The 22422-nt window shown below is 43.7% G+C and overlaps 1 protein-coding gene across 6 annotated transcripts in view; it reads right to left on the bottom strand.

Moving 5' to 3' along the window:
- SEC16B (SEC16 homolog B, endoplasmic reticulum export factor) overlaps positions 1–22422 on the bottom strand; it is a 102792-nt gene that overhangs the window by 51256 nt on the left and 29114 nt on the right. Inside the window, exon 1 of one of the 6 annotated variants that reach the window (XM_064594274.1) lies at positions 17361–17539. The exons of 4 other annotated variants lie outside the window; for them this stretch is intronic. The gene's annotated coding sequence lies outside the window, so the exon portion shown is untranslated. Of the gene's footprint in view, positions 1–6590; positions 7024–17360; positions 17540–22422 lie in introns of those variants that run through there. One more of the 6 variants, XM_054508030.2, reaches the window with a different exon arrangement.

Below are 22422 nucleotides of genomic sequence, written 5' to 3'. Positions count from 1 at the left end.
ATAGGAGCCACTTATGATGCCAAAAATCAAAGTTCAAACTTCATTTTCTGGAGGACATTGAAGGGCATGTCAAGATGATGGAGAAGTTTCTTTTCTAAGCATGGATGTCTGCAGGTATCACAAGGGAGATGGCCAAAGTTCATTATTTTCTGGGAGGATCCCATAAACGAATGTTAGAGATTCTTGGCATGCTGAGTAATTACTTACTGCCTTTCCCGACATTGCTTCTGCGATGTGGTTTCTGTACAAGCTTCCCGAGAATATTTCCTTTCTCACTAAAGATACAATACTTTGTATGACATTGACATTATGCCACCATGACCTGGTGCTGGTCTGAATGTCATTTATTGAATGAATGATGTCATTAAGTGAAACTGACTGGAGTATATAGCCTTACCCCTGGAGTGAAAAAAAAATTATTTCCAAAAATGAAACAAGATGAAACCAGAGAGGGAGACAAACCATAAGAGACTCTTAATCTTAGGAAACAAACTGAGGGTTGCTGGAGTGGTGGGGGTGGGAGGGACGGGGTGGCTGGGTGACAGACATTGGGGAGGGTATGTGCTATGGTGAGCGCTGTGAATTGTGTAAGACTGTTGAATCACAGACCTGCACCTCTGAAACAAATAATACATTATATGTTAAAAAAGAAGAAGAAGATAGTAGGAAGGGGAAAATGAAGGGGGGGGATCAAAGGGGAGACGAACCATGAGAGACTATGGACACTGACAAACAAACTGAGGGTTCTAGAGGGGAGGGGGGGTGAGGGGATGGGTTAGCCTGGTGATGGGTATTAAAGAGGGCATGTTCTGCATGGAGCACTGGGTGTTATAGGCAAACAATGAATCATGGAACACTGCATCAAAAACTAATGATGTAATGTACGGTGACTAACATAACATAATAAAATAAAATTATAAAAAAATTATTTCCAGGGACGCCTGGGTGGCTCAGTGGTTAAGTGACTGCCTTCGGCTCAGGTCATGGTTCCAGGGTCCTGGGATCGAGCCCCGCATCGGGCTCCCTGCTCGGCAGGAAGCCTGCTTCTCCTTCTCCCACTCCCCCTGCTTGTGTTCCCTCTCTCACTGCCCCTCTCTCTCTCTCACTCACTCTGATAAATAAATAAATAAATAAATAAATAAATAAATAAAATTATTTCCTTCATTCAACAAATAATATGTTAGACAAATATTAATTCATTATTTGTTGTAATTAAAATATTTTCTCCTATGTAAGCTGACTCTACATACTTTCTCTGATAAAGCAAGAGGATCCCCAAAAGTCCCTGCTCCTATTTAATAACCAAGAAATGGGTGAGAAACTGAGTACATTAGCCTAGAAGGAGGGGAAGGAGAGCAAGAGAGCAAGAGAGAACGTGTTCCCCACTGAAAGCTGCCTATGACAAGGGCTCAGACGTAAAGGAGGGCCTGTGTATTCAGCATAAGATCACTGGGTTTTATGTGCAGTGTGGTTGGAGCCTCAGGCACAAAAAGAAGTTGCTGAAGACTGTGTCTGCGTCCCCCCACAATTTGTATGTTGAAATCGAATCCCCAGTGTGATGGTGTTAGGAGATAGAGCCTTTGAGGTGATTAGGTCATTGGATAGAGCTCTCTTGAAAGGGATGAGTACTCTTCTAAGAGGAGCCCCAGCAAGCTCCTTCGCCCCTTCTGCCAAGTGAGGACACAGTTCATGGAGAGACACAAGGACACAGGTTATCTATGAACCAGGAAGCAGACCTCACCAGACACACTGAATCTGCCAGCAACTTGATCTTAGATTTCCCAGCCTCCAAAACTGTGAGGAGTAATTTTCCATTGTTAATAATCCAGCCAGACTGTGGAATATGTCATAGCAGCTCGAGCAGACTAAGACAGCAGTGGTAAGAGCTGAGACTGAAGAGACTGTCCTAGCTGCCTTAGCCAGCCACGTGGAGCAGACGGTCTCCCTAGCTCTCCCCAGTACCTACACTGTTTGCACACACGATGGTGAACATTGTTATGTCTGCCTCCCCAGCATCCTAACCTCTGATGAACTTCCCTGCCCCCTCTCAGTTTATATAGCACATATAGGACTGACCCCCCCACCCCCCCTTCTAAGAATCAACACAAAATTCATACCTGGACAGTAAGAGTCTCACAGCTCCCTGACCACAGTGATTAATTCAGCAGTTAGCCCATGCCCAGGGACATGTCCAAGAAGCATCCTCTCTGAACTTACACTTGGACTACTGAGAAAGAAGTGTGTTTCTCCTTGAGTTGATTGAAATAATAGAATATCAACCTGGAGCTTCAGGCAGCCGTCTGTCCACAATTCATTCATTCAGTAGCAGTTATTGAATAACAATTATGTGCCATGCTGTTGTAGGCATTAGGGATACAGAAATAAGACATAATTCTGTTTCTTAGATTTTCACCACATACTGGAAAGGCAAATAAAGTGAATGAATCACTTTAATAAAATGTGATAATTGTTACAAAAATTAATAGGTCATCTGGGAAGGATAGCTAACTCAGGCAAGGCTTCCTGAGGTAGAAACGCTCACTGAACCTTGCTGGATAATTAGCACTAACCAGGGTGAATTGGGGCATGGTTATGATTCCAGAAGAGGAATCGGTAAGTACAAAGGCATGGAGGGGATGTTCAGTTGGGCAGGCTCTGGTGACCCACCATATTCAATCAGACTAGAGGCTAATGCACATTCAGGGGAATGGGAGAAAGGAGTCCGTATGGCCAAGCTGGGAATGAATCACGAAGATCTGGAATTTTTGCTAAATACTATGAAGAGCATTTTAAAAAATCGCACAAGGCACCATGTAGAGAATGGTTTGGGGAGTGCCAGACTGAAGGCAGAGTGAGCCTTAAAATGCAGTTGCCAACATCTTCCTTGTTAAAGTCAATGCAAGCCAAACTAAAGCTCTGGAGGAAAGACAAATGTGAGCAGGGGGTGGGCATCAGATCCAAGACAGAACAAAGAAGCAGAATAAATGAGATTTAGAGGGTAATTGAATTTACACAGCTCTGGCCTGGTCATGTCCCTGATCAAGACTGAACTGTCTTTTACTGGAAGAAGCAGGTTTTGTGTGGAAAGGAAAGTTCAGGTGGCCATGGTAAGTTGAGTTGCCTGCAGGACAATGTACCAGAGTTGTCTCAGGCAGTGAATGAGTCAGGAGCTCCTGAGAGAAGTCTGCACGAACTCACATTTGTGGTGGGTGGGATTTATTTGTTTATACGTTTCTTCTTTCCTGAAGATTTGTATGTGCTTTGATTTCAGTGTTATCAGCACACAACTCATCATTAAAATCATGGATGTGGATGAGATTGTCAAGGAAGAGCACAGACTTCAAAATAAATTTAAAAAATAGCTTAAGGTAAAAGACAGAGAAAGACAAGTCCATGTGGACTGTGAAGGCGTGAGTTAGAACAGCATCAAGAAAGTCAAGGAAGGAGGAATTTAAGGAACAGGGAGGTGAACATAGGGGAAGGAAAAGAAAAATAAAATAAGATAAAAACAGAGATGGAGGGATGCCTGGGTGGCTCAGTCATTGGATGCCTGCCTTCAGCTCAGGTCATGATCCCAGGGTCCTAGGATAGAGCCCCGCATCAGGCTCCCTGCTCCACGGGGAGCCTGCTTCTCCCTCTCCTACTCCCCCTGCTTGAGTTCCCTCTCTCACTGTGTCTCTGGCAAATAAATAAATAAAACCTTAAAAAAAAAACAAAAACAGAGGGAGGCAAACCATAAGAGACTCTTAACTAAAGAGAACAAACTGAGGGTTGCTGGAGGGGAGGTGGGTGAAGGGATGAGTTAAATGGGTGATGAGCATTAAGGGCATGTGTTGTGATGAGCACTGGGTGTTATATGTAAGTGATGAATCACTAAATTCTACTCCTGAAACCAATACTACACTATATGTTAACTAACTTGAATTTAAATAAAATCTTGGAAGAAGAAAAAAAAAAAAGAAAGTCAAGGAAGGAGAGTGTGTCAAGAAAGAGGAAGAGGTAAAGAGAAAAAATATAGGGCGCCTGGGTGGCTCAGTTGGTTAAGCGACTGCCTTCGGCTCAGGTCATGATCCTGGAGTCCCGGGATCGAGTCCCGCATCAGACTCCCTGCTCAGCGGGGAGTCTGCTTCTCCCTCTGACCCTCCCCACTTTCATGCTCTCTCTATCTCATTCTCTCTCTCAAATAAATAAATAAAATCTTTAAAAAAAAAAAAAGAAAAAATATAGTAAGAGATCAAGTTATATAAGAACTTGAAAGTATCCCCTGGATTCCATAGGGTTGGTGGAATGATCTGAAAAGGGATAGGACAGTAAGGAGAAACTATGAGGGGTTTTCATCGGCTTACTGGTTGGTTGGTTGGTTGGTTGTTTGGTATAAAACGGGAGACACTATGGTGGAAAGCCAATTAGAGAAGAGATGGGTTAGTAAAGGTAATGACTGATGGATGTGGTCCCCCCAGGAGGCCAGTGGGTATGGAGTTCATAGCCCAAGAGAAGGGATTACTCAGGGGTCAGGAAGTACATTTATGCCATTGAGAAGGTAAAGGGCAGCGAGGGATGTATGAATGCCCGTGTGGATAATTTGGTGACCTAGGCTAAGCAAGGCTGATGGGGAAAGAAAATATGCATGCTAATTATATTAAAGGAATTGATTTTATCTATCATTCTATTAAAACACGTCAACGAAACTCCCACAATTTTCAAAGCCAAAAACGACTGAGCTGATGGTGATAAGTTTCTGGACGCTGAGGATGCACTGCTCAGTCACCAAGATGGGTATTTTTATTTTTTTCTTTCTTCTTCTTTTTTTTATGGTATTTTCTATTCTATCTGAAACCACAGCCTGGCTTATTTTTTACTCAGTTTAATTTCTTTCAGGCTGTAGCCTGTGAATCACACCTATTTCAAGCAATTTTCATTTCCTTAGTGTCAGACTTTTGTGTCTTTTCCCCTCAAAAATCAGCAGCAGTTGGAAAAGTACTTGTTCCAATCAATAACCATTTGAAAATAGAAACTCAGATATTTAAGATGAGTCTGTATGCAATTGCTACCTTTAAGACTTCTTTCTTTGAAGCAAACTTTCCTCCTACCAAAGATATTGTCCTTCAAGTTTCTGTTACAGAAAATCATGATCTGGGGGCGCCTGGGTGGCTCAGTCGTTAAGCGTCTGCCTTCGGCTCAGGTCATGATCCCAGGGTCCTGGGATCGAGCCCCACATCGGGCTCCCTGCTCCGCGGGGAGCCTGCTTCTCCCTCTGCCACTCCCCCTGCTTGTGTTCCCTCTCTCGCTGTGTCTCTCTCTTCAAATAAATAAATAAAATATTAAAAAAAAAAAAAAAAGAAAATCATGATCTGATGAAGACTGGTTGGTGATACATGAGGTAGGTTTCATAAAGAAAGCCTCCCCCGCTTCCCCCCGCCGCCGCCACCGCCAAACTGCCCCCTTCCCAAATTGGATGTGGCGCAAATTCAAGGCTGTGTGAAAATCTGTTCAGCAAGGGAAAAACTCACACTAGGTGAGGAATCAATTACTGAAGAGGCCATCCTCCCCAACCCATTCATTTTACAGCAATAAACCGAAGCCCAGAGTGCTGTCTGGTTCATTGGGATCAAGGCCAGGACCCGATTCCAGGTCTCCTGACTCTCCACCCACTGCTCATTTGTCCTGTCATAACATCTGTTTCTCCTGCTGGACAGCAAACCCCACGGGCCCAGAAACCTCTTCCATATTGTTCACTTAGATATCCCCAGCATAGAGGCAACAAGCAAAAATATCTGTTAGTCAGTTAACCACACTCAGAGCAGTCTGCTACTGGTCATTATGAGGTTTCATGCAGAGCCAAACATCAGAGTAAAAGGTCTCAACAGAAAGAAAGAGAAATCACCATCCCATAAACACATGGTTTGTGAACTCGGAAAACACCAGAGACTCTGGACATGCCTTCCAGGGTGGAAGGTGATACATGAGGTAGGTTTCATAAAGGAAGCGCGCCGCCCCCCCCCCCCCGCCCCTGCAGGGGCCCTAGAGCCACTGCTTGCTAAAGGATCCACATCAGGGTTTCATTTGTCATTGAGTTGGCAGACACCACACCCCAAGCCAGAGCCCGAGAACGCAGAACTTTCCACGTTCAGCTTTCCACGTTCCAAGTCAGCTTTCACCAACTTGAATCCTCCTTAAAATATTTAACAGGCTCTCTCCTCTCCCCCCGACACTGTAACTGCGGAGGCTCCTTTCATCGTCCCATAATCGAACCTGCCTAAAATTTTTATGGAAGTTGAAATCCCATGTTCTTTTCACACATTAGCAACGCATGCCATCCCACGGGGGACAGCCCCTGCAGAGGCACGCAGGCCCTTTAAGGGGTTGGAAAGGGACATTAGCCGCAGCTGAAGTTTGCTTTGTAAAACAAGACCCTGGGAGGTTCTTCATTTGGCTGCAGACCTTGTGCCAGCTTGATGCCTTTCTACTCTGGTTAAGACCAAATGCTTCTCAAATGAATCTGTTAGAAGAGTCTCTGCTGGGAATTGGATTCCCTCTCAGCATTCCTCAGTTTGAGTTTGGTTTGGTTAGTGGCGAAAGTAAGTACTTACATCTCTTGCCCCTAAATCAGGAGTTGCTGTTGCTGCTATAGCCCATCCTGACAGCCTGCTGTTTCTCACAGCTGGTAGACCCTGGAAACTGGGATGCCACGTCAGCCGCCCAGAACCTTTCTGCTTGAGCAGCAGTTTCCCAACGGCACGATTCTCTGTGTGGACCCTGAGGCTGGAAACATGATCTGACCGCCATATTGAGAAGGTCTTAGTAAAAGAGGCCACTACCCGAGATGAGAGAAAGAAACCACACATACCCCTTCCTGGTCTAAATATCGGGTCGACTTTCTAAACAATCATGACAGCAAGTTAACAACTGAGCAAAAAAGGCAGGATTGGAAAATGAAAGAGTAAAATTTAGAGACGTTGATTCAGTATTACAGATTTTAGTTCATTAAAAAATCACGAGCTTGGAGGGCGCCTGGGTGGCTCAGTCAGTTGAGCATCTGCCTTCAGCTCAGGTTATGATCTCACGGTCCTGGGATTGAGCCCCGTGTCGGGCTCCCTGCTCAGGGGGGAGTCTGCGTGTCCCTCTCCCTCTCTCTCTCAAATAAATAAATAAAATCTTTTTTAAAAATAAATAATTAAAAATCATGAGGTTGGAGTGAAATGAATTTCCTTTCAAAAAAGTGAATTTCATTTCAAAAAAATAAGAAAGTGAATGCTCATGAATAGGGAAATGGTTGAATAGATTATGCGACATTTATGTCATGGAATATTAGGATTTCTAGTAAATAGTAAATTAGAGTTGTAGCAGTTCACTTGGAGGGGTTTCTATGGCATATTAACCAAGCAAAAAAAAGTATGTAATATTATCCCATTTGGGGTTGTTATGAAATCTTTTGAGCGAAAAGGAATATATTATCCTATATGTTATTATATATGTATATATAATTATATGAGTATTTCTGTATCTACATAGACAAAAGAATATAAAAGGTACATCCTGGGCAGTTAAAATACTTCCTTTGTTTGAGGGAGAGAATGTGCAAGGGCAGTGGGTAAGGGCATAAGTAACTTTTTTAAAGGCTTCACAATAAGCAGCATTTATTACATCACTCCTGTAAAATTGTATGTATGTGAATGACGTGTGTGCTTAAAGAGAAGTACATGTTAAGTTCACAAAAGTGTTAATTAGATGTCTTCAGGTGTTGGAATGCCATCTGACTTTGATTTTATTCTCTATCATTTTATATATGCTTCAATTTTTTAAAGATTTTATTTATTTGAGAGAGAGAGCGAGAACAAGCAGGGGGAGCGGCAGGCAGAGGGAGAAGCAGGCCACCCCCCGCCCCAGCAGGGAACCTGATGCGGGACTCGATCCCAGGACTCGGGGATCATGACCTGAGCCGAAGGCAGATGCTTCGACTGAGCCACCTAGGCACCCAATACTTTGATTTTTTTCAAGGAAAAACTTTTATTTATATCATCAGAAGAAACAATAAAGCTATTTTTATTGTGTAAAAATTATGACAAGTGGTATCTTGCCTGAACTATTATGGGGCTGAACTATTCAGCCCCTCTGCTGAATCTTAAATAGACCTGGGTTTGTTTTTTTTTTCTCTGTGTGTCCCCAAAACACTCAAGAATTCTAAAGATGTTCTCGTGCTTCTCTGGAGAAGAGAAGCCATGCCAAAGAGAAATATAAAATACTTTTTAGCCCAGACCTCACACAGTTCTCCTCTCCCTGAGGGTGATGTCAGAGGTGGGTCCCTTCTTCCCCCTTCCATGATGTGGGTGCAGAGGGTAGTTTCCACAGTGCACACATGCACAGCGATGTTACCGAATGCTGTAATCCATACTGTCCCAGATGATGCCTGTAGTGATGGCCAGAATCATTTATGAACATGCCAATTATTGAGAAAAAGAAAGAAGCTGGAATTGACCAACCAATCCCTACATTTCAGTAACAAAGCCAGAGATTGGGAAATGAGCACTTATTGATCAGTGACCAAGTGACCAATACATTTTACATAATTAAAACATGGAAAAGGTCACTAGGTAGTCACTGGCCCCATTTTCTGGATTAAAATAAAGCAAGACACATGAATATACTTAGACATTAAATTATCTTTATTGTGTAAACAACAACACAGAGTTTTTCTTAACTGGGGCAATCATAGAAAATTCAGGATGTCCCCTCTCCATAAGGGCTGTGTAGCAAGTAGATATGTGTATGAATCAGAAGGCATATCTTGTTGGTGTTTATTCATTATCCTGGAAATGGGGAAGCTCCTGATTTTAAACTTAAATGAGGAAAATGACTGATTTAGATAAAATCTCTGAATTATAGAACTGTCTTAAAAACAACTTTTTAAAAAGAAATGTTCTTTCACTTTCAACTACAAAAATAACCCACAGTAGAGTCAAATTTTTTTAATCCTAAAAGGATTTTTATTTCCACCCATCATTTTGGATAGAAATGGAGATTCAGAGAGCTTAAATAACTTGTCCAAGGTCACACAAGGAGAACTTAGGGCTCTGGTTCTCAGACATTATCCCACAACATTGTGCTGTAAATATTAAGGATAGATCCTGCCTAACGTGACTTGTCATAACTAGAGAAGACACTCCTAATTACCATATTCATGCTTTGTATGCAAAGAACACCTCCTTAGATTTACGCAAAGAATAGTTAAATATGAACTGCATTTGCCACCTTGTCTTACGATTAGTGTACTGTCTTTTATCTTGATAATAATCATTCGACTATAAGAAACGAAGGATACATAGAGAGATCCATAAAAAGGAGAATGTAAATAAGTGCCCAATGTGGAATGTCAGTAGTAAATGTGAGAAGAGAAAAGGAGAGGGAGAGAAGCATAAGGTAATTTCGAGGGGGGTGAGAAAAGAAATCAATACTAAAAGAAATATGAAAGAATATTCAAATTATGAGGTTTCTTTTTTTTTTTAAGATTTTATTTATTTATTTGACACAGAGAGAGAGACAGCTAGAGAGGGAACACAAACTGGGGGAGCAGGAGAGGGAGAAGCAGGCTCCTGGCTGAGCAGGGAGCCCAAGGCAGGGCTCAATCCCAGGACCCTGGGATCATGATCTGAGTTGAAGGCAGACGCTTAACGACTGAGCCACCCAGGCACCCCTCAAATTATGAGCTTTCTTACTTAAGAATACTTCTACTGTTCAGGCTAGTATTGATGATATTGGGCCTTAAGTGACACAGGACTCGTGACCCTGATCTGATGACAATCTTGCAGTCTTGTTTTCCCTGACTTAAAAAAGACACATTTGGAAAATGTGCAAAAAGCATACATCCATATATTCATAAACCTGTGTTTTCCTTGGCTCAGATATCTTGGGTAAATTGGAGAAGTTATAGACCTGTATGTAACTAAACAACAGAATACAATGTGGAAAAATGCAATGACTGTTAGGTCCCAAATACATACCTTTCGGGTCTCATAGGCATGTTCTTTCAAATATCAGCAACCCATTGAAGGTATTGGCTCTGACTTTACTAAAACCAAAATTCATGGCAGGAAACAAGTACAAATGTTTCTACTCGAAAGAACTGTAAGCTCCATCCCTTGAACTAAACTACTTACATACAGCAGCCCCAAAATCTTATGTTTTCCCACCACAAGACTGTCACGTGGTGGGAAAACATCTTGAACTCCCCAGGAGAGATTATGCAAGAAGATTTTGAGCAGAGGCAGTATATCGCAACAGTCATGTGCCCGGGCTCCGAAGCCACACCACCAGGCTGGGGTCCTGACTTTGCCACTCTTTGGATCCACTGATGTCGGGTAAATCACTGCATCTCCCTTCCCTGGACCTCAGTTTCTGTATCTGTAAAATGGGGTTAATAGTAACTACTTCAGGGGTTGTTGGGAAGAGTACAGTTGATCCTTGAAGAACACAGGGGTTGGGGTGCCCAGTCCCCAGCCTCCTGCGCAGTCAAAACTCCATGTATAACTTTTTTTTTTAAGATTTTGTTTATTTGACAGATAGAAACATAGCGAGAGAGGGAACACAAGCAGGGGGAGTGGGAGAGGGAGAAGCAGGCTTCTCGCCAAGCCGGGAGCCCGATGTGGGGCTCGATCCCAGGACCCCGGGACCATGACCTGAGCTGAAGGCAGATGCTTAACGACTGAGCCACCCAGGCGCCCCTCCATGTATAACTTTTGACTCCCCAAAAACTTAACTACTAATAGCCTACCACTGACCAGAAGCATTAGCGACAAAAGTCAATTAACACGTTTTGTATGTTATTATATTACGATATGTATTCTTACAATAAAGTCAGCTAGAAAAAGAAGATGTTATTAAGAATCATAAGGGAAAGGGGCGCTTGGGTGGCTCAGTCAGTTAAGCGTCTGCCTTCGGCTCAGGTCATGATCCCAGGGTCCTGGGATCGAGCCCTGCATCGGGCTCCCTGCTCCACAGGAAGCCTGCTTCTCCCTCTCCCACTCCCCCTGCTTGTGTTCCTTCTCTCACTGTATCATTCTCTGTCAAATAAATAAATAAAACCATAAAAATAAAAAGAATCATAAGGGAAAAAAATCATAAGGAAAATGCATTTACAGCACTGTACCGTATTTATCCAAAAAATCCATGTATAAGTGAACTCATGCATTTCAAACCCATGTTGTTCAAGAGTCAACTGCAACTGAGTCATTACAGGTAAAGTACTTAGAAAAGTGCTACAGTCTATGGTTTATAACTGCAGCCTAATAATATTAGTTATTACTATTATTATTATTATTCCATGCCCTCTCTCCGCATGCCATTCCCCCTGTATCTCCACATATTCACCAACCAAGAAGATCCTCCCCTCTTTACAAATCAGAAAATGGAAGCTCAGAGAGACTGAGTAATGCACTCCACGTCCCACAGCCAGCCCTGGTCGAACCAGACTTTGGATCCAGCACATGTATTAATCACTGTTTTCACAGCCTCCCAAGTCAGCAGTTCAAAAATACACAACATAGACCCATTCCTTTGTTTGTTCATTCACTCCTTCATTCACTAAGAGCTTACAGCATGCCAGGCACTGGACCTGGTGTTGGGGATCTAGACATGAACTAGGCAGATCAGAAGGGAACTGCCTTCAGGGGTGCCTGCCTGCCTCAGTCGGTAGAGCATGTGACCCTTGATCTCAGGGTCATGAGTTCAAACCCCATGATAAAGATTACTTAAAAATAAAATCTTAAAAAAAAAAAAAAAAAAAAGAAGGGAACTGCCTTCATAAAGCTTGTATGCTTCTTAGGGAAACAGATAAGCAAACAAAAATAAACCCATCATGTCCTATCAGATGATGGTAAGTGCTATAAAGAAAATAAGAACAAGTCAGAAGATGGAGTGTCAGGATCGAGGTGGGAGGCTTATTTTAGGTAGAAGAATCAGGGAATACTTCCCTGAGAAGGTGAGATAAAACCAATGAGGGGTGTTCTATGGCAAGATCCGGGGAAAAATGTGGAAGGTAGAGTGAACTCTAAGTGCAAATGTCTTGAGACAGGAACAAGGTTGGCCTAGCGGAGGAGTGAGAAGTTTGGATTCTGGTGGGAGCTGGTTTGGAGAGAAAAGGTGTAAGAGAGCCTCTTGAATAATAGGGAAGTGAATTAACTGGGGAAATAAGACAGTGTTGCCAGGCACCGCTGAGAATCCACTCGAGCTCTGAGTTCATAAAATTAAGACCTGCAAGCCTGCTTTGTATTTTTAATCTAGCCACATTTGGAGATTTGGTGCTTGGATGCAGACCTGAGCAGGTGAGTAGAGTGTTACCAGTTCTGGGGGTTTGGCAGGTAAAGGCAGTAGAGGGGAGAGAGGCAAGGGCGTTGAGCCTGCTCCATGGACTCAGGTGAGTGTCTGAGGGCAAGGCCTGAGGGCCGTGATGGACAGTGACAAGGTCTAGGGATGATGGCCTGGTGGAGACAGTGAGACCCAACAATGGCTGGAGTGGGGTTCCAGAGGGAACAAGCTGGAAGTGAGAAGGTAGCAGCCAGAGAGGGGTGCCAGAAATCCGCAAGTACTAGTACTAGTACAAGTCCTACTAACGAGCAACAGAGTGTTACTGTAAGACTAGTTGGCTGAGAAGGCATTGTTGATCTCCCATACCAGGGGTCTCAGACCTGGCCACATACTAGAATGACCTGGGGAGCTCCTAAAATATACATGGGCCTCCGTTCCTCTAATTCCGGCTCAACTGGTTCAGAGGTGGGGGTGGCAGTGCCCGAGGTTTTTTAAAAGTTTCCCAAACAATTCTGAAGTGCAGCCAGGGTTGGAGTTGACTGGTCTAAGCAGGCCAACCAGCAGGCCTGAGGAGAGGAGTGGTGAAGAGCATGGACGTGAGCCAGCAGGGCTCTGGGCTGCACTGGAGGAGTGACCTCGGGTTGGTGGCTGGCCCAGCATGGGAGGTTTATGGAGATTGGATGGCCTGTTCTTCAGAGCAGTGGGGAAGGGGCAGGGAGGAGCAATGGTCCGGGAGCGGCCATGATGAGCAAAGCAGACACCGGCCGCACCATCAGGCCCTAGGACTCTTGAGGGGTAGCTCCATGTCCTCAGGAGTGAGTTGGGTATCAGTCAGAGCAGAACAGTGAGAGGGACATTTAGAGAAGAGGCTTAGGACATAGTGGGAGGGGGTGGGGGGCAGAGGGTGGGAGATAAAGTCAAATAAGGATGTGTACCGAGCTGCATGGGGAAGGAGACCCAGGAGCGCTGGGTTGAGGGAATCACAAGGGTAATCACAAGGCATAATGGGATTAGTAGCAAGGCCTTTTAGGGGAAGATGGGTAATTGACTTCAATTAAAACCTCCCTTTTGTATTATATTTAGACTCTTGGGTGGTATATTAGTTTCCTAAGGCTGCTGTAACAAATTATCACAAACTTGGTGGCTTAAAATAATAGGAATTTATTTTCTCATAAGTCTGAAGGCTAAAGTCTAAAATCAAGGTGTCAGCAGGGCCATGCTCCCTCTGAAGACTCTAGGGGAGAATACTTCCTTCCCTTTTCACAGGTTCTGGTGGCTCCCATCAATCCCTGGCATCCTTTGGCTCATGACTGCATCACTCCATTTTCTGTGCCTGTCTTCACATGGCCATCCTCCTCTGTGTCCAAATCTCTCTCTGCCTATAAGGGTAACCATCATGGAGTTAGGGCCATCCTAATCCAGTGTGACCTCCTCTTGATTACAGTTACAAAGACCCTATCTCCAAATAAGGTCACAGTCATGGGTACTGAGGGCTAGGATTTCAACATACCTTTTTTTGGGGGGGACACAACTGAACCCACAACCATTCATGGGGCAATTCATGGAGGGGATATGACAGCCGGGGCACTGTTCTTACCCAAGAATACAGGCTCTTGGGGCTGCTCTTAAATCCACTGAGAGGGCACCTGGGTGGCTCCGTCGGTTAAGCAGCCAATTCTTGATTTTGGCTCAGGTCGTGATCTCAGGGTCCTGGGATGGAGCCCAAGGCAGTCTCCATGCTCAGCAGGGAGTCTGCTTCAGGATTCTCTCTCCCTCTGCCCCTACCCCCACTTGCTCATGCTCTCTCTCTCTCTCAAATAAATAAATAAATAAATCTCTAATTCCCCTGAGAGCCTGTCACCACAGAAGAGGGCAACTATAGGCCTGCTTTAGAGACCTCAGTTCCAGGGCAGTGAAAGCTGGTGGTCTCATCAGGACCTCAACCCTGCCTGAGTGAGAAAACAAAGCCGATTCAGCGGAAAACCCATCCTTATAGTGGATAAGCAATTCAAACAAACTTTGTGTTCATCACAGATCAGCAGTATCCTGAACAAATGATAGCACATATGTGATGAGAAGCCAAAATTGACAAGATAATGAAAGCCTAAAAGATTTCCTACGATCTCACCACTAGCATCAGGCGGTGAAATTAGAGAGATAAAGACAATGAAAATAACCTCTCTTGTGCTACAGAACCCAAATTTAGTAAGATGGGTGATGTACTCTATCAATCAATTATCAAGGATTAAGTGCCTATTATTGCAACATTGACACGAGAAAAATAAAACACATGGCACCATCCTGCAAAGGAACCTATCCAGCAGTTGAGGATGTGAAAACACTAGAGCCACAGATGAAAGACAAGGTCTAGTCAACTGTTAAATTTATGGTGTAGACAGACTCAGTAATACAGAAATCCCTAAATAGGAGAGATTAATGATCCCAGGATTACTCAAATTGGGCTTCCTGGAGTTTGATAAGTATTTCCTTAGAATCTGTTTTGGGGACCCCAGGCACTAGGCTGGACCCAAAGCCTTCAACCTTAACTCTGTGAGACAGTTAGCATCTCGGTTTTCCAGGGGAAGAAACCAATGTCCACACACATAAAGTGACTTGAACAAGGTCAGACAGCTTGCAGGTTTCTAAGTTAGGGACCAAGCCCAAGTTTTTTATCCTCAAGTCCATGGCTTTTTGTACAATGCATTGAAGGGTGAGTAGGGTTTGGATCAGCAAGGGAAAAACAAGGAGTGTTTTATGTGTGGGAAATAGGATTAATATTTTATTATTACATTTGGCTAATTGGCTCCCGAGAGCCAGCCTATATCCCCAGATGTGGAGCTGCTGTTTTAAACTCTTAAAATATCTGGGTCAGTGAGAAGAGGATCACAAGGTCTCCTTATGGTTATTTTTAACTTTAAAATAACCTTTAAAGAAAAGGAGAGGATAAAAATGAAAATATATATATATCTCAGAAATTTTACAAGCTGAAGTCAAAAGGGAACTGTTCAATGGGAACAGCTAGGTGATTGACCCTGACTTGCAAGCTGCAGGGAGGGGTCCCTGGTGGGTCACAGTGGTTCCCGGCTCCATCAGAACCGAGAAAGGTGGCCTGGAAACCACATCAGAAAGTAAGTCTGAGACAGGAGCAGAAACCAATGGCAGGAGACATCTTCCCCAGACCTGCCTTCAAAAAAGACATTGCCCTTGATTCTTTCCTCAGAAAAGTAATGGAGAAAGAGAGTCAGGTGGGCCTCATCCAGCTTCTACGCTGGTGTTTTGCATATTTCAGAACAAAAGGAAAGGAAGAGGAATCTTTTAAGCAATTGCCCTGGGTAAAGTGAGAATGACACCATTTGATATGGGAATGATGCTCTTATGAGAAAAAAGTATTCTGAGTATTGCTTTATGTCTTTTGAGACAAATGAGCCATAATACAAACCCCCTGCACAGCTTTCCCATCAGGAAAGATACCAGGAATGAAGACGCAGTAAGTGCCAGAACATATGTCTCCCAGGACCTCAAAGGGAGAAGTTCCTGCAAAGCATCCCACTGTGTCACGTGTCCAAAGCAGCACATAAGAACAGCAAGATGGGCACTTTGCTACGCTGGGTCCCATGCAGGGGTAAGTGTCTTCAGATAAAGATCCTGAGACGAAGGAACTTCTCCCTGGTTGCATCTGTAAACCAAGGCCCTGATTATAGCAAATGTTCACTAGATGCTGAACATCATTGAAGGCTAAGACTAACATATACAATGCAAAAAGACAACTATGCAAATCCATGTCTCTCTAGGGGCTGAATTGTGTGCTACAGGAGTTCCTAAGTGAGCAAGATCAATATGAGCTGGTTTCCCAGAGGAAATGAGCCTTCAGCGGGGCCCTGAATGGATATAACTTGCACAGAAAAGGAATGAGAGGGGCTTGGTGCAGAGAAATTCATTTCTTTAGGCTCTGTGTACTTACACCACAGACACATAGTGAGCAAAGCACATCTTGGTCCCCGCAGTCATGGAGCTCATTATCTAGCAGTCCATCTCCTTAGAATAAAGAGTACTGATAAGTCATGACAAAGGCCGACATTTATTTAGGGCCTATGATGTGCCAGGCACTATGCTAAGTGCTTCACAAATATAACCTCATCAGACCTCACTGCAACTCAAGGATAAGGGGGTTACTATTACCACCGTTTTATGGACTCGAAGCTGAACTCACACAGCTAATGAGTGCTGAGGCCAAAATTCAAATCGAGGGCTGTCTTGGCTTCTGGGCCATTCTCCTTCCATTCTACCCCATGGGAAATGAGGTCAGGGGAGGTGGTACGGTGGGTGGAGTGCTTGGAAGCCAGGCAAAGCAGTTCATATTTGCTATGGTGGAAATAAGAAGTTATTTGTTATCAGCTCTCTCTTCCTGCTGTTCCTGGATCTCCTCTGCCAAAGTCGGATTCCTTAGGGTACACAGGAGATTCAGAGGACCCTCCAGACAAGACACAGTCTCTCCCTCCAGATCTCCATCAGCTTTCCGGCATAGTGAACTGCAGTGGCCGTCTTGAAAGGAAATTTCAGTCATTATTTTTCTCTCTCCCTTAAATTCTAAACCTACAGATGCCATTAAGAAACCAATCCTCATGGTTTTCTCATCCAGCCCTGTACTCGCCTTTTTTAGTTTTCCTAAGATCTGCAAGATCTGTAGCTCAGTTGGTTAAGTGTCTGCTTTCGGCTCAGGTCATGATATCAAGGTCCTGGGATCGAACTCCACATTGGGCTCCCTGCTCAACAGAGAGCCTGCTTCTCCTTCTCCCTCTGCTGCTCCCCCTGCCTGTGCTCTGTCTCTCTCTCTCCATCTCTCTTTCTGTCAAATAAATAGGTGAAATCTTTTAAAAAACCTTTTTTTTCATTTTTTTAAGCAATCTCTACACCCAATGTGGGGCTCAAACTTATAACCCCAAGATCAAGAGTCGCATGCTCTACTGACTGAGCCAGCCAGGAACACCCTAGTCTTTAGGTGGCATCTTACCACCCAAAACAGCCAAAGTGGAAAGAGAGATGCTTAAAGTTCTCCTTACCTTTATTTCTCCACCTTCACAGGGAGGAAAAGGGGGTGAAAGAAGAAAGATCTGCATTCTCTCCACCTCCCTTGAGGACAGGGGATTGTCCCTGCCCTCAGTGCTCTCCTTCATTTCTGAGTTGGGAAACACTGCTCCCTAATAAGGCCAGGATCAGAAAGAACAGGATGAAGGTCAACCCACCTGAAGGAAATAGAATTAGAAATGCAACAATAAAAGTGGAAATTCTCACGCTTACACGGATATGTTTATCAATTACAAAACACTTCCACAGACATCCCTTCAGTTGAATTTCTCACAATAATTAGGCAGGTTTTAATGTTATTACCTTTTTTTTTTTTTCTTTTTGAAGATTAGGAAACTGAGGTACCAAAAAAAAAAAAAAAAAAAAAAAAAGAAGTGACTCTCTAGGGTCAGAGAGGTAATACTTGCAGCCAGGCCCACTGAGCTCTAATTCTGTGCTCTGCCCTCTCCAGCATATCCACTCAGGAATCTTGAACTGGACAAGGACACCAGTTGGGAAGAGGGAAGCTTCGTGACCACTCTCTATGGTGCCATCCTCCAAGATCAGGGAGATTTACCCAAATTGGTTTTTTTTTTTTTAATTTATTTATTTATTTGAGAGAGCAAGAGAGAGAGCGCACGAGAGGGGGCTGGGAGAGGGGCAGAGGGAGAGGGAGAAGCAGACTCCCTGCTGAGCAGGGAGACCTAGGCGGGGCTCGATCCCAGGACCCTGGGATCATGACCTGAGCTGAAGGCAGACGCTTAACCAACTGAGCTACCCCGGCGCCCCCCCAAATTGTTTTAATTTCATTTTATAATCTTCTATGAAACTATCCTCCAGAAATACACATCTTTCTCTTATAATATTTGATTTGGGTCCTAGCAATCTTTGAGAGTAGTAAGTTCCATATGTGTGCTATTCCTATGTAAAAACCTGCTATTTTTACTTTGCCCTAAAACTATTTCTTTAAAATGATAAAGCTTCCCTAGCTCTGGGATTTAATAAGTTCATATTTTTATTCTATGATTTTCATTATTTTATAAATTTCAATCATATTCTCCTCTCAGGCTGTCTTTCCAGAATGAAGAGCCATAATTCTTTTATCATCCCTCACAAAAGAACCGTCTCTACCCTCTGGATCAATTTAGGCATCCTTCCCTAGACCTTGTTAGGTTCTGTATGTCTTTGAGGTACATCAGATCATTGGCGCCCATCACTTTTCCATTACTCTGTATAAAAGAGCACAATGACTTCAGCTAAAATAAAGTGTAGAAATATTTGAGAGACACTTTTAAAAATCAAACCATTCCTTTGCTCCATGTCAGCCCAACATATGCTGAAAAAAGATACATTTTGCTTCAACTCTGAATTGAATTTCAACAGGCTGGTACTAGACAACCTCATAATCTATCATGAAAATGACAATTTACAAAGCGCTTTCACATACATGATCTCAGTTGACCATCACATGAACCATGCAAGGTAGAAAAAACGTATTATGATCTTCATTTTTTACATGAGAAAATTGAAAAGATGAGTCTAGTCCAAGGTCAAACAGCTGGAAGTAGAGCTTGAGTTGCTGGTCGTCCAATGAGAGAATCGTGCTTTATCCACTGTGCAATACAATACAGCCTTCCTGATAACCTCATGTGATTTCTGTTAAAGCAACTAGCCCTCTCCAAGTCCCTTTCGGTGGTCCTCAGTGCAGTCACAAAATACTCTATAGCCCTATTGAGAGGAAGGACGTTCACGGTTGGTCTAGACCCTCGTCCCCTCTCTCTCCATGCTGTCTCTACAATCTTATCACAGGTACCGATAGTACCCTCCATGCACATGACACCCAAATTTGTATCTCTAGGCCACACCTCTCCTCCGAGCACCGGACAAGTACATAAAACTACACAGTTGACATCTGGATGTCGCAATATGTTCAAAAACTCATCTTCTGACCCCATCATATCCCCTGCCACTGCCAAGACCCAATTCTCCTCTGATGTTCCTCCTCTCAAATACCTCTCCAGGAAGCTAGGAATCATCTTGACATTTCTCTCCCTCTCCCCTCCACCAACCCTGCTCGTATCCAATCTAACACCAAGTCCTTCCACTTTTGCCTCCTGCAGAGCTCTCTATCCCGTCCATTTCTTTCCCCATCATCAGCCTCATCAGCCTGCCTGCAGCCTCATCTCATGACACCTGTTTCCATTGCTCCCACTCCAGCCCCACTGCCCTTCTTTTAGCCCGTCTCCCTCACATGCTTTCATTTGCCACAGGGCCCTAGAACATTCCTCCCTTTCTTCCCTCCGTCCTTAAATTCCTAGAATTAAATGTTCCAGAAGCCTCCATCTTCAGACAGAGTTTGAAGGGTCTTTCCTCAGGGAAACCTCTCTTGACCTCCCTGAGTTACGTTCCCCCATTACATCTTGCAGGGCACTAATCTGACATGGTTTTGTGATTTTAATTAATGTCCGTCTCCCCTACTAGATTTATAAGCTTCTGCTCACCGTCATATATTCCCTGTGCTGTGCTGAGCTTGGCACCCAGAGGCACAGCTATGTTTATTACGTCAAGGTGAATAAATGAATAAGCCCACTAACAAGGAAGTGGTTGCATATGATACACATCCTCATTATGGAACAGTAATAAGCAGCTGTTAAAAAATGAGACATCTATATTTACTAATATGGAATGGTGTTCATAACATATTATTGATTAAAAGCTGTACATTACACAATAGTATGCATACTATGATCAGTTATTTTTAAAACCTATGTATGTCTTTAAAAAAAAAACAAAACAAAACTCTAGAGGTGCCTGAGTGGTGCGATTGATTAAGCATCCAACTCTTGTTTTCGGCTCGGGTCATGATCTCAGGGTCATGAGACTGAGCCCCATGTCAGGCTCCATGCTCAGCACAGAGACTGCTTGGGATTCTCTCTCCCTCTCCCTCTGCCTTGCCCCACCCAGTGCACGCACTCTCTCTCTCAAATATATAAATAAATCTTAAAACAAACAAAAAACCCTCTGTGTATGCATACATGTGTATGTGTTTGAAGGGTCTGCAGACTAGCACCGAACTGCTTACAGTGCTTTCCCTGGAGAAGGGGAATAAGACAGGTTAGAGAAAAATAGCATAATAATATCTAATAAACTGCTTGCTGCTTTGACTTTTTTCAGTGGCCACGTGGTATTGTTTTAATGATTTTAACAAAATCCATTTTTAAAAAATAATGAGGCGACTCACTGAAGTTTAGGAAACGGTTTCTAAATACAGCAAAAAATAAAAATAATAACTATCACTTCGTATGGGATTCCTCAACAATAGCAAGTTCCAGAGGCCAGCACACTTGCAGCCCAGAGCTTCAGTCGAGCATAGGCTGTGACAAAGATGCCAGAGGAAGAGAATAATCAGGCAGGTCAGCATTTGTTTGCTTCATCTGGGTCTTCCCTTCACGTGACTTCTATAAACAATAAGTATTTTGAAAAATCACTGCTCTTTGATTCACTTAATCTGAGAAGGAAGATAAGTGAAGGAACAGCGTACATTTTTCTGAGTTTTTTTGTTGTTGTTGAATACAAGTAGTTACGCGAGGACACCTTTATTTCTCTTCGCCTGCTAAGTAACAAATCTTTTGTGGTCCTCACCATAGCTCCAAGGGACAAGAGAGCTTCCTGAAGCCACAGACTGTAGAAGGAGCAGGGACAGATACACTGGCGATGTGGAGACAAGATGACTCCACAGCTACCAGCATGAAACCTCCCTCGGCTGCTGAGAAGTGTGTGCAGGTGGACAGGCCCACAGTCAGGAAACCGGAAGAGGCAGGTGTGTGGGCATGATTTCTCCAGCAGCCAGCCTGCAAGGAAGCGCTGGGAAAAGTCTGTGAATATGGAATAAATGGCTGGCACTTGGAGCTGCACTGATTCTTTTTTCAGACTAACGGCTCAGATGGTGGAACAACCAAACGGTGACTAAAATATGAGTCAAATGCTTCCAAATCATGCCAATGAAGCAGGGACACGGCAAGCAGAGAGCAGGTCATTAGGGGTTCTGACCAGTACTGGTTAAACCCGAAGAAATTCACTCTCCTTAATGACTGCCTCTTTCAATCTAAGTCATTTTGACATTAGTGAGCTGAGGACAATCGATCTTTATGGCTAGTGACACCTACTGATCAGCTCTGAACAGACGGAAAGGGGGCTCCCCGCTGGGCTTTCGCACCTTTCCCGATCTCTCTGGGATCTGCCCCGCATGTCTTCAGTTATCCCACAGGGTGTCAGGAAATTCTTAAATTAGCCTCAGAGTTTGTGTCTTGATATTTTTGAAAACCAACTTTCATTTAAATACACAACAGCTCATTTTAAGAAGAAGTAATTTGCGGGGGTCAGGGGAGCAGGTAAGGAGAGGCAGACCATTAAATGGAACCTCAGGGCAGGCAGCTCGAGAAGGCATGGAAGAGGCGCAGCGTGGACTCTGAGCCTCACGGAAGCACCACGTGGGCCCACAACAGACACAAGGGTGGTTTCCCCTCCCCCTCCTTCTGCTACTTTCTCGTTTTCAAATTCTTTCCCCAAATGTTCACTTCCTATTTTACAATTCAATTTTTCCAGAAGCTTTTTTGGTGAAGAGATCCTAAGAAGATTGGTGTTTCCAAATGGTCTGAGGTACTTAGCAGAAAACAAAGCCTCTTACCACATTTATTGGAAGAAAACCTCATCAAGGATAAGGTACACCCATCCCTGTGGTGTCAATTGTCCGTTTTCTCACCACCCCACCACTCTCCTTTCTGGGAATTTATCACTCCTGGAGCAGGAGGAGTAGAGAACAGAGTTTAGCACTAAGAAATATAGAGGACTTCGCCCCACAGACCAGAGACTGTAAGCAGCGACTGGAGCTTATTTCAACCTCCACTGGGCGCTCTACTCACACTCTGTTCTCTTCTCCTAATGGATTCACTTAGATGTGAGGGTAATATGTTGTGCTTTTTTTTAACATTTTTTATTGTGGTAAAATATATGTAACACAAAAAATGACCGCTTTAGGGGCACCTGGGTGGCTCAGTT

Source organism: Mirounga angustirostris, unplaced genomic scaffold (genome assembly GCF_029215605.1).
Source record: "Mirounga angustirostris isolate CCGP_5_RB_7025 unplaced genomic scaffold, mMirAng1.0.hap1 SCAF_6, whole genome shotgun sequence".
NCBI lineage: Eukaryota > Metazoa > Chordata > Mammalia > Carnivora > Phocidae > Mirounga > Mirounga angustirostris.
This window is presented reverse-complemented; position numbering and strand designations above follow the sequence as displayed.